Source organism: Schistocerca serialis, chromosome 8, assembly GCF_023864345.2.
Source record: "Schistocerca serialis cubense isolate TAMUIC-IGC-003099 chromosome 8, iqSchSeri2.2, whole genome shotgun sequence".
NCBI lineage: Eukaryota > Metazoa > Arthropoda > Insecta > Orthoptera > Acrididae > Schistocerca > Schistocerca serialis.
The window spans coordinates 47434273-47451022 of record NC_064645.1 but is presented as its reverse complement, the minus strand read 5'-3'; the positions used below and the strand labels follow the sequence as shown (position 1 = coordinate 47451022).

The 16750-nt window shown below is 46.2% G+C and overlaps 1 protein-coding gene and 1 non-coding gene across 2 annotated transcripts in view; one reads left to right on the top strand and one right to left on the bottom strand.

The window, feature by feature from the left end:
- The window catches only part of LOC126416585 (uncharacterized), a 418464-nt gene that overhangs the window by 144072 nt on the left and 257642 nt on the right, over positions 1-16750 (bottom strand). The window lies entirely within an intron of this gene.
- Trnas-cga (transfer RNA serine (anticodon CGA)) lies at positions 13927-14001 on the top strand. Its single transcript has one exon. It is a non-coding gene; the product is annotated as a tRNA-Ser (tRNA).

The following is a 16750-nucleotide window of genomic DNA, read 5'->3' as shown; positions in this document are numbered from 1 at the left end:
CGCTCAGCTCGGTGATCGACATGTTAATCTTTATTAGGAGATGTTGCAGTAAGGGCGGCCCATCCGGCAGCAGATGTGAGGGGACAGAACCAGCTCTGGTCCTCTCTGCTGCCGCTGTCAATCATCAACCCAGAATTAGCAGACATCGCGGCAGACTCGCCCGCCGCCAATGCTGACCACATCAGTGAGCCGTGATCGAGATCGTCGCCTACACCCTGTGCATCTGCTGTCACAACCGGGTGAGCCGACGACGCTGGGAGACTGCAGCCCGTTCCGCCCGTCCACCGCGGACGAGCCACCAGGAGGAGCAGGGAAGAAGACGGGGTGGGATAGAGTACACTCCGCACTACGAGAACGCTTCTCGTGCCGACAGCGCCGGGACTCCAACCCGGGACCTCCTGCGCGCAGCGGCGTGCTGTCTGTCACTGAGCCGGCTGGCCAGCCGGCGCCGCCAGCCACGCGCGGCCGAAGTAAGGGCATTCCACGCTACGTCACAGCATGCGGCACTGCGCTAGCAAGACTGGTGTGGCCCGGAGCTGGTGTCATCACTACCAGTCAGCGAGGACTTGGGGAAGGTCGTTGATATCACCAAGCTCAGCCAGCCTGTGTTGCGCGGGCCACATTGTACTCGGCAGAAATGTCATGAATTAATAAAGTTTCTTTGGCGTTTCTGACGCGTCCACAGTCATTTCCTAGCATCCTGACAACTGGAGAGGTCACCGCTCGGCCTCCAGTCCAGCGTAGGCGACCGGGACCACCGGGGCGCTTACATTTCTAATGCACTTTCGGCTACCTCCTATTTACCACAGTCAACTTTTGTTGAACTCGGTATTATTCTTCAGTGCATCCAGTCTGGCCGGCCTTTGTGTCCGATCGGTTTTAGGCGCTTCAGTCTCGAACCGCGCTGCTGCTACGGTCGCAGGTTTGAATCCTGCCTCAGGCATCGATGTGCGTCATGTTCTTAGGTTAGTTATGTTTAAGTAGTTCCACGTTCTAGGGGACTGATAAGCTCAGATGGTAAGTCCCTTAGTGCTTAGAGCCATTTGAACCATTTGTCCAGTGTGTCCAACTACTACACTGCTGGCCATTAAAATTGCTACACCACGAAGATGAAGTGATACAGACGCGAAATTTAACCGACAGGAAGAAGATGCTCTGATATGCCAATGATCATCTTTTCAGAGCATTCACACAAGGTTGGCGCCGGTGGCGACACCTACAACGTGCTGACATGAGCATAATTTCCAACCGATTTCTCATACACAAACAGCAGTTGACCGGCGTTGCTTGGTGAAACGTTGTTGTGATGCCTTGTGTAAGTAGGAGACTTTCCGACTTTGATAAAGGTCGGATTGTAGCCTATCATGATTGCGGTTTATCGTATCGCGACGTTGCTGCTCGCGTTTGTCGAGATCCAATGACTGTTAGCAGAACATGGAATCGGTGGGTTCAGGAGGGTAATACGGAAGGGCGTGCTGGATCCCAATGGCCTCGTATCACTAGCAGTCGAGATGACAGGCATCTTATCCGCATGGCTGTAACAGATCTATCAGCCACGTCTCGATCCCTGAGTCAACAGATGAGGACGTATGCAAGACTACAACCATCTGCACGAAGAGTTCAACGACGTTTGCAGGAGCATGGACTATCAGCACAGAGACCATGGCTGCGGTTACCCTTGACGCTGCATCACAGACAGGGGCGACTGCAATGGTGTACTCGACGACGAACCTCGGTGCACGAATGGCAACACGTCATTTTTTCGGATGAATCCAGGTTCTGTTTACAGCATTATGATGGTCGGATCCGTGTTTGGTGACATCGCGGTGAACGCACATTGGAAGCGTGTATTCGTCATCGTCATACTGGCGTATCACCCGGCGTGATGGTATGCGGTGCCATTAGTTACACGTACCGGTCACCTCTTCTTCGCATCGACGGCACTTTGAACAGTGGACATTACATTTCAGATGTGTTACGACCCGTGGCTCTACCCTCCATTCGACTCCTGCGAAACCCTAAATTTCAGCAGGATAATGCACGATTGCATGTTGCAGGTCCTATACGGGCCTTTCTGGATACATAAAATGTCCGACTGCTGCCCTGTCCAACACATTCTCCAGATCTCTCACCAATTGAAAACGTCTGGTCAATTTTGGCCGAGCAATTCGCACGTCACAATACGCCAGTCGCTACTCTTGATGAACTGTGGTATCGTGTTGAAGCTGCATGGGCAACTGTACCTGTACACGCCATCCAAGCTCTGTTTGACTCAATGCCCAGGCGTATCAAGGCCGTTATTACGGCCAGAGGTGGTTGTTCTCGGTACTGATTTCTCAGGATCCATGCACCCAAATTGCGTGAAAATGTAATTACATGTCAGTTCTAGCATAATGTAGTTGTACAATGAATAGCCGTTTATCATCTGCATTTCTTCTTGGTGTTGCAATTTCAATGGCCAGTAGTGTACTAACCACACCCACAGGATATTTGCTGAACATTGGTAGTGCTGCGATCTACATTTTCTTTCACAGGCCTCACGAGGTGCCATATTTTAGTTTGTTACCTGAAGACTGATTCGCTTTTATGTCCCATCAAGATCTTGCTAATCTTCCATGTCACTGCAACAGAGAACATAAAAAAACTGTGAGTTACCCCACGGTGCGGTTCTGCTTGTGCACACCATATGAAATAGATCATGATGCTTGCTGGTTGCAGAGTCACGAAAGACTTTTTGTAGACGTTTTAGATCTCGTGACACTTATTCGGCAACATTTACGGCTTCCGCTGGATGGACCGAGGTCCTTAGAGCAGTGCGGGTTTGAGACTGCAGTTGGTGCCTGAAGGTTGGTGACGTAACAGCCAGTGTCATGGATTCCAGCAGCCACACGACGGTCGGGCAGTACTTGACAACGGCAGAGGAGCAGCCAGTCCTAAACTACTGGATATGCCACCACCTGACACGGCTGGAGGCCCGCGAATAAGGTATTCAATCAAGGCAATTGTATCACAGAGTAGTATCGTATTCACTGAAAGCCAAAGAAACTGGTACATCCGCCTAATATCGTGTAGGGCCACGCGAGCACGCAGAAGTGCCGTAACACGACCTGCCATGGACTCGACTAGTGTCTGAAGTAGTGCTGGAGACAACTGACACCATGAGTCCTGCAGGGCTGTTCATATATCCGTAACAGTGGAAATCTCTTCTCAACGTTGCAAGGCATCCCGTATATGCTCAATAATGTTCGTGTCTGAGGAGCTTGGTGGCCAGTGAAAGTATTTAAACTCAGAAGAGTGTTCCTGGAGCCACGCTGTAGCAATTATAGACGTGTGCGCTGTGGCATTGTCCTGCTGGAATCGCCCAAGGCAGTCGGAATGCACTATGGACATCAATGGATTAGGTGATCATACAGGGTACTTACATACGTGTCACCTGTCAGAGTCGTATCTAGAAGCATCACAACAGTCCTCTACTGACAGGCGTGGTCCATGGATTCATGAGGTTGTCTCCACACCCTAACACGTCCATCCGCCCGATACAATTTGAAACGAGGCTCGTCCGCTCAGATAACATGTTTCCATTCATCAACAGTCCAATTTCGGTGTTGATGGGACCAGACGAGGCGTAAAGCTTCGTGTCGTGCAGTCATCAAGGGTACATGAGCGGGCCTTCCGCTCCGAAAGCCCATATCGATGATGTTTCGTTGAATGGTTTGCACACTGACACTTGTTGATGGCCCAGCTTTGAAATCTGCGCCAATTTGCGGAAGCGTTGTACTTCTGTCACGTTGAACGATTCTCTTCAGTCGTCGTTGGTTCCGTTCTTGCAGGAGGTTTTCGTGGCTTCAGCGATGTCGGGGATTTGGTGTTTTATCGGATTTCTAACATTGACGGTACACTCGTGAAATGGTCCAACGGGAAAATCCCCACTTCATCGTTACCTGGGAGATCCCAGTATCCAAAATGGAGACATGTGGTCGCTCGAGGAGCGGTGCGAGGATAAACAGGTCAGGCGCAGAGGGAGTTACCATTAAACAGATAGCCGCGGAGAGAGAGAGGCGCGTGTGAGACAAGCAACGGGAATATGCCCCATTTTAGTTGCGCTGCGGGAATGCTGAACTTAGAAAATGTGCAGGGTATCTCCCCGACTGGTAGCAGGACGAAACCGAGACAATAGGGAGCAGTCAAAGTACGTCGGAAAATACGGACCGGAATAACATATGGGTGGCCGCATTGGTCAGGGTGATGAAAGAAAGTATGACGAAACAGGAAGAAAATAATACGAAATTTAACTCAAAACTGAAAGGTATCATGGCCCGTGTAGATGTGAGATTTGAAGCGAATAAGGCGCTACTTGAACAGGCTTGAAAGGATGTTGTGAACGAGGTCAACGAAAAATTTGAAGTAGTAGGTAATAGATTAAGCGCTGTCGAGAAAGAACAGAAAAGAGTTCAGGTCGAAATGAGAAAATTTAGAGAAGGGACTCCAAATATTAGCAGAAAGATGTAATAGCGAAAATAAAAGGGAGATTAAACGTTTAAAAGCCTTCGAAGCAACTCAAGAAAAAGTAGATCCAAACAATAGGGGTTCCCGGGTTCGAATCCCAGCGGGGTCAGGGATTTTCTCTGCCTCGTGATGACTGGGTGTTGTGTGATGTCCTTAGGTTAGTTAGGTTTAAATAGTTCTAAGTTCTAGGGGACTGATGACCATAGATGTTAAGTCCCATAGTGCTCAGAGCCATTTGAACCAAACAACAGGGCAATCCTTGAGGGAAAAGTAGAAGCGGTAAAAGTGCAAAATAGGAAGGAAATAAAGAAGGTGAAAGAAGAGTTAGAGAAACTCGAGGAAAAGGTTGCAGATATTACAATGTCGGGGAGAAGCGAGAATGCTGCGATGCTGAATGCAACAGATAATGAAGAAATCAAATTATTAAGGAAATTTTAGGAAGGAAAATGTGAGGTCAGAAGGTGACAACGCGATGCTACAAACGAGATATGCGAACGAGTGGCTCACGTGGAGAATATTCTCGTGTGCGGAACCGAAATGGGAAACCAAGTGCGCAAAGGCGCACAAGACAGTAGCGAGGGATGTGAATCCGGACATTAGAGGGCTAGGAAGAAACTAGCGAGCAACATAGGCAAATGTCGGGAAGGACACAGAAACTCGTGGGTGGGGTCTTACAGGAGGGAAGCGGAAGGGTTTGACTACAAACGCTTTCTCGCTGTGCGAAAATTCTAAGTCTTCCGCAACTCGGTGAACAGGATACACCCACATGCTTGGCTTAAATAATACCAGTTCCGCTTACCACCCAACTGGCCGGATGAATATAAAATAGAATTTATGTGTCGGGCAACTCGAGGTCGAACCCGCTGCAGCTCGCACGTACACGACGGTACGCGAGTGTCAGCGCGAGTTTCTCCCGGCCTATTGGTCCGAGGCGGCGCAAGACCGGGTAAAGAATAATATATGATGCTGCCAAATTTAAACCAATCTGGTTTTGCGATTCCTGCGTGACTGTTCGAACACATGCTGCAGAACAACCAGTTTCTGTACAACCCTTACAGTCCGGGCGAACTGATAAGGATGTGTGTAATGAAACTTCCAACTCAGCTGCGCCATATCGTGATAGGTGGACGATTTATAATCGTTTAAATTACTCTTACAGGAGTTAGAGTACGACGTCGGCGATTGGGAACAGGAAAAGGCGCAGGTTTTCTATTGGTAACGCCACGTAGCGCTCTGTATGAAAATCACTGGCTGTGCTGTGTGCAGTCTGTGGCTGGGTGGCATTGTTGTAATAGTCGTTATTGTAGTGTTGGGCAGTTGGCTGTTAACAGCGCGTAGCGTTGCTCAGTTGTGGGTGAGCCGCCAGCAGTGGTGGATGTGGGGAGAGAGATGGCGGAGTTTTGAGAGCGGATGATCTGGACGTGTGTCCATCAGAGACAGTAAACTTGTAAGACTGGATGTCATGAACTGATATATATACTATGACTTTTGAACACTATTAAGGTAAATACATTGTTTGTTCTTTATCAAAATCTTTCATTTGCTAACTATGGCCGGCCCCGGTGGTCGTACGGTTCTAGGCGCTACAGTCCGGAGCCGCGCTGCTGCTACGGTCGCAGGTTCGAATCCTGCCTCGGGCATGGGTGTGTGTGATGTCCTTAGGTTAGTTAGGTTTAAGTAGTTCTAAGTTCTAGGTGACTGATGACCACAGCAGTTGAGTCCCACAGTGCTCAGAGCGATTTGAACCACTTTGCTAACTATGCCTATCAGTAGTTAGTGGCTTCAGTAGTTTGAATCTTTTATTTTGCTGGCAGTAGTGGCGCTCGCTGTATTGCAGTAGTTCGAGAAACGAAGATTTTTGTGAGGTAAGCGATTCATGAAAGGTATAGGTTATTGTTAGTCAGGACCATTCTTTTGTAGGGATTTTTGAAAGTCAGATTGCGTTGCGCTAAAAATATTGTGTGTCAGTTTAAGCACAGCCATTTATAATTTTTCTAAGGGGACGTTTCAGGCTCATTTCAGGCTCACGGGTAGTCGAGTACGGTAAAAATATGGGCAGGTCCCGGCGAATAAGAAGAGGGAAACTATTCCCGCTGACGTGAAAATCAGACCCGCTGATCCACGAAAAAACCCATCAGGAATGGAGGGAAAATAACAGTTATGTCCAATGCATATTGAGGTAGACGGTATTAGTCCAAACGCGACGACGGAAAGTTGCAGAGTACGTTACATAGGTCAGGAAGATATTAGGGAAACATTACTTCAGGAACAAACGGATAACAGGATTTCAGCTGTTAGTCTGGTGATTGCCATCTCAGTGAAAGGGGTATCACTGGGCTGCGTAAACGATACAGGGAGTCCGATCTCTATTGTCAGTGAGGCTGCATTCCGAAAATGCGGGAAGGCGGAAGCTTGGCCGACTTTGCCGTTGCGAGGGACGAAAGTGAGAGGGGCAATATACAGTAAAATTGTAGAAGCCAAGTGGCAGACTAGGATCATGTTGAAATTCGAGGAGAACTTCTTCATTGTGCCCTTAATTAACACTGAAGTAATTTTAGGGGTAGATGTCATGAACGCTCACGAGGCAATTGTAGACTTAGATGCAGGTATCAAGTCTCAAAACAGAGAGGGGAACCCCATTGAATTGAAGTTCGATAATTGCGTCATAAGGGAAGAGTCTGAAGCCAGCTGCATGCAAATTCTCACTTACCCGGGAGCGCACCAGGAACCGCAGACCCTCGTGAACTGTATTAGCGGAGTGAGCTCACCGCCATCCGTGCACGGAAGGGATGGGGTTTTCAGGAAAACAGTCGAATGAAGTACGAACGGCGTAGGAGACATGCCAGAGGACGCCCGTTTAAGACCGCTGGAGGTTCTGAGGAATCACGAAATAATAATTTCGAACGTACCAGGTGCGATAAAAGGCTTCGAAAACAAGTTCCAAGTACGGGAACACAAAAAGTTTTTCGTGAGGCCGTACCCCATTCCGTTAGGACAGAAAGAAAAAGTGAAGGCAGAGGTCGCGAAGATGCTCGAGCAGGACGTAGGCGAATTCGTAGTGAGTCCGTACAACTCACCACTTTTAGTGGTACCGAAAAAGGGTGAGTGGGTGAGATTGGTGACGGATTCTCGGCAAATCAACACAATTATTAAAGCAGAAACAGACAGACCGGAGAGCATGGAAGAATTATTACAATGTTTCCATGGAGTGAAAGTATTAACCTCCATTGATATGAGAGCCGGCTACAGCATTACGGGAATGGATGCTGTAATAGTAAGGAAAAAAAAACTTTTATAACCACTTGTTACGAAAATGTAGCACAATTTGAATAAACTGCCTATTGGCTTCTGTCTCGGGTTCTTCGGCCGACGTTCATCTAATGATTTTTCTGACGTTTCGCCAGCACGAGTGGCTGGCATTGTCAAAGCTTCACCCTCCATTGCCGGTGGTGAACTGGAGGCGAGCTCGCGGCCACAGACTATATGTACCTGCCGCGCCAACGTCTGAGGGCTTCTCCGCGGTCATTTCCGGTGCGGTTCTCCTCTTGCTACCTGCGACGGTCGTTCGCTGCAGTACGGGAAGCCAGGATCCGTTTACCTTAAGGCTTTCCTCTTTCTTGTTGAAACTGTTCGCGTGTTTTTGTATTTCTACAGCTTCTCTAAACAAGCGCGTGTGATAGTGCTTCTCTACAGCCAGAACTTCCGTGTCAGCGAATTTTATTACGTGGTCGGTCTCATTCAGTGCGTGCTCTGCCACGGCCGATTTCTGCACCTGCCCCAACCTGCAATGTCGGTTGTGCTCTTTGATCCTGGTGTTAATTGATCGTCCAGTCATTCCGGCATAAACTTTTCCGCATGTGCATGGTGTACGGTATATTCCCGACATTGCAAGTGGGTCTCTTTTCTCCTTCGCCGATCTAAGACACTCTTTGATCTTCCTTGTCGGTTTAAAAATCGTCTTTACGCCATGTTTGCGCAATGTACGGCCGATTCTGCCCGTCACTCTGGGAAGTGTAACAGAGACCAACACTCGGCGAAGTAAGGAACCAGAAAAAGAAATGTCGGGTACGGCTTTTCTGCCATACATTCCCAGAGTGACGGACAGAATCTGCCGTACATTGCGCAAACATGGCGTAAAGACGATTTTCAAACCGACAAGGAAGATCAAAGAGTGTCTTAGATCGGCGAAGGAGAAAAGAGACCCACTTGCAATGTCGGGAATATACCGTATACCATGCACATGCGGAAAAGTTTATGTCGGAATGACTGGACGATCCATCAACACCAGGATCAAAGAGCACAAGCGACATTGCAGGTTGGCGCAGGTGGAGAAATCGGCCGTGGCAGAGCACGCACTGAATGGGACCGACCACGTAATAAAATTCGCCGACACGGAAGTTCTGGCTGTAGAGAAGCACTATCACTCGCGCTTGTTCAGAGAAGCTGTGGAAATACAAAAACACGCGAACAGTTTGAACAAGAAAGAGGAAAGCCTTAAGGTAAACGGATCCTGGCTTCCCGTACTGCAGCGAACGGCCGTCGCAGGTAGCAAGAGGAGAACCGCACCGGAAATGACCGCGGAGAAGCCCTCAGACGTTGGCGCGGCAGGTACATATAGTCTGCGCCCGCAACCTCGCCTCCAGTTCACCACCGGCAATGGAGGGTGAAGCTTTGACAATGCCAGCCACTCGTGCTGGCGAAACGTCAGAAAAATCATTAGATGAACGTCGGCCGAAGAACCCGAGACAGAAGGCAATAGGCAGTTTGTCAACAAGTGGCCACGAAAGCCTTAACAATTTTGTACAATTTGAATACTTTGCTATGAAATTTCGTAACTGTCAAAATTTGGACTCATAATTTTTTTTATAAACACTTACATGGCAATTGACTCAAGTTTGTTCTTTTCCCACCCCCACTGCCGCTGGCATCTCTGCTGGCTGAGCACCTCACGGTGTAGAAATCACACTAAGCACTGGCAAAAGACCGACATGATTGTGGCGGGGTTTGGGCTTTATATAGCTTAAGACTCCAGCCTGTACTTTTTAGAGGACCAATAGGAAGTCAGAGTGCCATACCAGCAAGTTCTAACTTGCTTTTTTTTCTTTAAGCAGGCTTGGTGCAGCTGTTTGAGGAAAGTATCACGTCTGTTGGATTGGGGGGGGGGGGGGGGGGGAAGAAAGATCTGAGACAAACATCCTGTGTTTGCGTGCAAGTGGATAGAATATTGGGTGCAGCTTCTAGCCTCAGAAAAACACTATTTGATCATTCTGAGACAGTTTCTAATAGCAGTTCAAAAGATTTATATAGCATGCATCTGTCAGCTTAACATTAACAACCTTTTAGCTGTGCCATGCATTTGTTCCTCGAAGGCACGTCGCCACAGACGTTAATAACATGTGCTGATCCATGTTTTGAACAGTCCCTTCTGTTAGGGCAGGAATTCCCATGCAGACAAGCAATCCTTAACTATTTCTGCAGCACTTTATGATTTACAGGAAGGGGTGATATGATATGGACAGGCTGCCTCATTAGGATCGCTAGGAAGAATGCGTCCTGTGTTATTCTGGGATATTGGGGTAAACATTTTCTGAAAGCAGTGTGAAAGAGTTCTATAGTGTGTCCAGAGGAAGACTTGGCTGTCAGCTTAATATTGACAACCTTTTAGCTATACCTGCAAAGGTAGGTCGCTAGGAAAACACCTCGCTCGGCATTTAGGCCATGTCATAGAGCTGTCACGTGCAGAACCTTTCGACAAGTCGTCGTTGACGTCACGGGCGCCAGACAGATGCGTCTCGCCTGTGGAACAGACTGGCATGTGTAGCAATTAAGGAGCGTGTCTCCTAAGGTTCGTATGAGCAGTTGGCAGCAGGCTCGTGCGCATGCGCAGAGCTGAATTCGCGTATGAGCAGGGCCTTCCTCCCGCTTTTTTTTTTTTTTATTTGCTACTTGAAGCGTGGCTGTTTGCTGTATGAGCAGTAGCAGCAAGTAGCCAGAAGCTACCCGGAAAAATGTGTCTGGCGCGCCCAAGCTGCCAGATACGCGCATGCGCAGAGTAAGCTGAGTTATAGTGGCGTGTCCTTGCCCACGTGACCCGTGTATATGTTTCGTGTCTTCGTTTACAGCTCCCACGTCAAATGAAATCAAAACAGATTTCTGTGGCCGGGAGCCATCAAGTGAATTAATATACATTCTCGTAACCATGAAAGACCAAAATAAGTTAGTAGTTTCAATTTTCTGATTTTATATTATTTCCACGTTATTAGCAATCAACCATTAATGTCTTAATGAAGCTATTTCTGTCTGTTTTATAGAGAAATTTGCTTCAGTTTATTTTTTTTTTCCACTGAGGCAGTTAGTTTATTTGAAACGAAGTGTTTCATTCCGCACTATTGGCTACTTTCAACCTTGTTCAATTTAAAGGGCAAATTTTCATTTTCTGTGACGAATGACGTTATACAATAATAAAGAACCAAACATGAGAATACAGTACTGGACCTCCAATAAAAATTGGTATCACGAAAACCACATGGAAAGGTGAATATCAGATACTTCAGAGTGCATCTGGACATAGAAATATGCAATTAGAGCGGAATGAAGCATTTTAGTATGGTTCATGAAATTCCGATGCTGCTGGAGTAGTCTCTGATGTCCTGTTCCCTTTATGACACTGTGAGATCTCTTAATGCTATATACGTACGAAGATACGTAAACATTGACTTGAAGCTGACTAAATAGGCAAATTTGGTCAGTAGTTTTGAACTTAATATTTTGTTTCAAATATAATGACAGCTGTAGCAGAATTTTACAAATCTGCCTTCTGTGAAAGTGTTTTTCGATCACAAGGCACTCTTATAGTACTTCCTCTAGGCCTGAAGTTATTTCTTAATTTGTGTTTACGTCTTAAATTTATAGAATGCCATTCTATGCTAAATTTAAGACTGGCAGCATACCGTGTTTTATCGTTTTAACTCCCCACATGGCTTCATATTTATTCCTAGAGTAGAATATAAACTGTCAGTTGTACAGTTTCTTTGCCTCACAGACAACCATGTTAATTTTTTCACATTTTGAAATAGTCATGTAATTTATTGTCCTTTATTCTGGCGTAAGCTACACAAGAAACTGTCTCTTTTTTTTGTTGCAAGAAATTTGTATTCCATCCTACTAGATTTTTGCAGTGCTGTGTAGATGTAAACCTGTTGGAAATGCTACATAACAATATTGCAGAGTACGAATTTAAAAAAATTGTCAAAGTCACCCCTTAACAAAATTTTACGGTACTTCGAGTGTGGAGTCTAATTTTGAAATGATATTTTGCCAAGAACTGCTTCCTTATTTGCATTCTTTATCCGTGTGGGATATGATAAAACAATTGCTCTAAGTACAACTCACTATGCCCTCTCAACAACATGCCGCACGGCTACACATGGTCACGTGATACCCCACCAGAAATACGACGAAAAGCGTGAGCCTCTAGCGTTGACCCTTATCCGTGCTGGACCCACAGGTACAAAGGCGATGCGTCAGCGTGCCGGCCGTGGTATCCAGGTAAACACGTCACCACCCTCTCCAGGCGTGCCCGCCCAGACGCGTCTCGCCTGTGGGACAGACAGGGCTGGCGTGTGTGCCTGACACGGTCAGTCATCATTCCACCTTGGACATCTGTAGGAAACAGATCGCTGAGACATCATGGTTGAATTTCTTAAAGGTAATACGAAAGCATTTCTACATGCAGTGAGTGTTTGTGCACTGCATTATTTCGGCTGTTTAAGCGTTGTGAGCGTGTTTGCAGAGCGTTATACATGCATTATATTGATAATTTTGTGCGTAGTGTAGGTGTCTGCACATCAGTGTACTGCATTACTTTGTGAACATGTCTGTAGGGTGTGCCATGCATTATTTCGGTAATTTACGAGTTGTTTTTATGTCTGTACATCACTGTACTTCATTATTTCGGTGATTTACGAGTAGTTTCCAGGTCTGTTAACTGTATATTATGAGCCCAAGCACGTGTTTTGTATCACCATAATAAATAAACTACGTGAAACCCGTCCCTAAATAAATTGTTCCAAAAATAAATAAAGTACACTCCTTCCTCTCTCCAGTAGCACAGAACAGCCTGAGTCCTTTTCCCGCCATTTTCCCCTCCAGACCGCCATGGAAAGGGGGGACAAGGGGAGGGGATGAGGAAGCAGGGGCACATGTGCAACTGAGACAAACATGTGACACAGGGGTGGGCATGGTCGGGGGCCGGGTTGGGCCCGAGTGGGGGTGATTAATTGATCAATTTAATTAATTTCCAAATCAATTTGATATCAAAACAGTCGTCGCGCCTCCCTACTACTTATTTCGGTAGTAGTGTAGTAGTTCTCACACCTGTCTACGGAACTGGGTGGATGACATTTTTCAAACGTCAGACAGTATGTCCCCAGTTTCTTGATTCAAATGGCTCTGAGCACTATGGGACTTAACTTCTGAGGTCATCAGTCCCCAAGAACTTAGAACTACTTAAACCTAACTAACCCAAGGACATCACACACATCCATGCCCGAGGCAGGACTTGAACCTGCGACCGTAGCGGTCGCCGGAATCATTAGATTCTGTGAGGACGCTTGTCAGACAGCAAAAAGAATCGAGTAGTATGGCAAGTCCTAACATTATCAGGGGCCGGTAGAAAACAAAACTGAGCCGGACAGCGTCAGCAGTCGCTGTGTGTCTGCAAATGGTGGAGGCGAGAGCAGGGAGAGTGCAAACAATAGCAAACGGCGCGACCATTGAGCGGATCGGGTGAGGGAATGATACTACAACTCTCGATTTATCTGGATGTAAATATACAACCAGTCGCTGTCTCGCAATTTTGATACGATACATTTAGCGTTAACCATCCATAGCAAATCTATTCCGTCAATGTACATTATCAGGTATGCACACACATTCGCACAGCATTTAGTTTCACTTGCTTTCACAATTATTCACAGCATGTAAACAGTGGATGTAAATACAGCCAATATGTATAGAACAGACATAACGCTTTGCAACATCACGAACTTTCGCCTCAGATACACTGCATTACAACATAAATACTTACAAGTACAGATAATATAATTATGTGAGTAGGTACCGGAGTGAAACTTCCTGGCGGATTAAAACTGTGTGCCCGACCGAGACTCCAACTCGGGACCTTTGCCTTTCGCGGGCAAGTGCTCTACCAACTGAGCTACCCAAGCACCACGCACATCCCGTCCTCACAGCTTTAATTCCGCCAGTACCTCGTCTACTACCTTCCGAACTTCGCTGAAGCTCTCCACAATATCCTTTCTTCCAGGAGTGCTAGGTCTCCAAGGTATGCAGGAGAGCTTCTGCGAAGTTTGGAGACGAGGTACTGGCGGAATTGAAGCTGTGAGGACACGGCGTGAGTCGTGCTTGGGTAGCTCAGTTGGTAGAGCGCTTGCCCGCGAAAGGCAGAGGTCCCGAGTTCGAGTCTCGGCCCGGCACACACTTTTAATCAGCCAGAAAGTTTCATATCAGCGCACACTCCGCTGCAGTGTGAATATTTCATTCAGGTACAGGAGTGTTCATATATTTCCAATACGCAAGTAACATGGATTAAAAAGGTAGGCAAAAGATAAACAAATAGAGCGAACTATTCACTATGTAAGTCAAGAGTGAATGAGTTACTGCATGTCATAGTTATTATCTGTCTAGGCAGTAAAACATAATGTAATAAACTTACAGAATGCGAGAGTTGTTACAAGGCTGAGAGAATGTAATTTATGTTGGAGAATCAACATGTCTTATTATTGTCTTTTTCGGTGTGTGGCTGCCAGGATGTCTTGGAAATTCTGGAAGAAAAGATTCTGCATTGACTCAGTTTCTCCGTTAAGAATTTTTTGTGGTGATTTTAGCTTGTGAATTTATATCTCTTTATTTAATATGTTATCTGTACTTGACAATTTTTTTGTTGTAATACAACGCGTGTCAGGCTAAAAGATCGCGATGTTGCAAAGTGCCATATCTGTTGCGTACATATCCTCCGAATTTACATCCCTTGTTTACATTCTGTGAGTAACAATTGTGACTCCAAGTGCAGTTAAATACTGTGTATATTTGTGTATACACATGATAATGCACATTACGGGAACAAATTTGCTATGGATACCACGATGGAGTGCACTGCAAGTACCCAAAACTTAACTACATTTCACTTGATAAAAATTTCGTTACCGATAGCTAAATTTCCGTCTGAGCCGTGTGACTCGATCGGCGATATTCCCGCCACCGGAATGCGTCATCTTTTCGGCGGTGTGCGCAGAACGCGCGCTGACGCCACCTACCGGGTCGATTGGGAGAGAGACGGAAACCAGAGGGTGAGGGAGTGATTTTGCTATGGGACGCCGAGCAGTAACGGCGTTTTGGGAGCTGTGGCGAACAGCTAAGGTCCGGTGTCAGCCAGAAAGCAGGGGCTGTTTAACCGGGTGACGCCGTCGTGGCACATATCGGCTGCGTGGAAAGAGACGTCACTGGGAAGCCGTTCGTGTTTTTTCCGCTTGCTTCATCTGTCCTGGCATAGGGATCTGCGGCGGCTGGCTTCGTCGAACAAGCAAGGGCCTTGCTTGTCCTCTAAGTTGTGGTCGGAATCCACAGCTGGGTTCTGTGCGGTTAACTATTTTCTTGGGCGGCCGTCGCAACTCCTACTGAGTCTGGCCTTCAATGTGTTGATTTCAATTGGTTTAATACGTAGTGTTTTAAGGTGTATCTGGGGTTCAACAATGGTTCAAATGGCTCTGAGCACTATGGGACTTAACATCTGAGGTCATCAGTCCCCTAGAACTACTTAAACCTAACTCACCTAAGGACGTCACACACATCCATGCCCGAGGCAGGATTCGAATTGCGACTGTAGCGGTCGCGCGGTTCCGGACTGAAGGGCCTAGAACCGCTCAGCCACAGCGGCCGGCATTTACGAGGGCCTGGAGTGCTGAGACATTCCGTTGTAGATCCGTACTGTCAAAGTTTAACCGCCATTGAAAGCAGTTTGCCGGTCTTTGTTTAAGTACCACCTGGTTATTGTATTTATATCACACCACGGAGTTAAGATGGCCAGTCGCCATGTGGATATATTTATCTCTGAATTGTAATAACATTACTGCTACGTTTCTGTTTGAACTAATAGCGTGACTGAGAGACACGTGTATAATTTTGAAATCAGTAGTTTCCTTAATTCTTACCAGTTATTGAGAGGCCAGTTGTAATTGTGTGGAAACGGATTCTATTGGTGGTGGTACTAGAATTCCTTCAATGACAGCAGATCGATATTGTAATTAAGTTCATGTATTAATTTTACTGACGATGTGTTTCTAGTTATTTAAGGCAGATGTCAGTCTGTCGTAGATACCCACTAGTTGTGGGATTTTCTGGTGCCCATTCGTGACCGTTACTGCTCGTCTGGGGGTCCATGTAGAGCGTGTATTGGAAACAGCTGAACGGGCGGGCGTCCATTTTCTGAGCGTAGTTGTTGAAGCTCACGAGCTTGTTTGCTCACATGAAATTTTGTATGCCAAATCATGTGGTTCCTACCATTTAACTAACCTGTTGTGTGCCATGGTATCTGACTGTTGCCTGGACTATAAATTATTTTGGTAATGACAATCACTGTCGTAAGGAAAGAGTACATTAGTTAAATTTTAGTGAACTGTTCTTCGGCTTGATTACAATTTAGAGTGTATAAAATTTAACTCATTTCGATAAATGTGTAATAGGCCATAAGTGCCGCGTTTTTATGAACGTTTAGAATTGAAGTAATTTATTTTGATCTGAATGTTAATTTTTAAGATGTGTGTTAGTTTTAAACATGTGATGGTTTTATTTGTCAAGTTCTCTTGTTTAAATGTACCAAATAAAATGTTCGGTGCAACTGTCGATGGTGATTGCCTGATGTGTTACTTTGGTTCACTCCTACCACCCTACAGCCTATTGTGCTGACTTTGTGTCATTGCGTAAAAGGTGGAATTACATGTCGTCTCGACATTTCACCGTCATTTTCGCTAGTCCCATCACCACAGCGTTTAACTACACTTGGTCCCCGATATAATGTTCCTGTAACACCTTCATCTCATGAAGAGCTTGCGGTGGCTCGAAAACTAGTGAACAGTAGAATATATCTTACGAAAAATCCAAAAAAGCGACTCGTTGCATATGTATACCCAGATAAATCGTCAACTCATTTCTTAAATTTCTTCAGTTC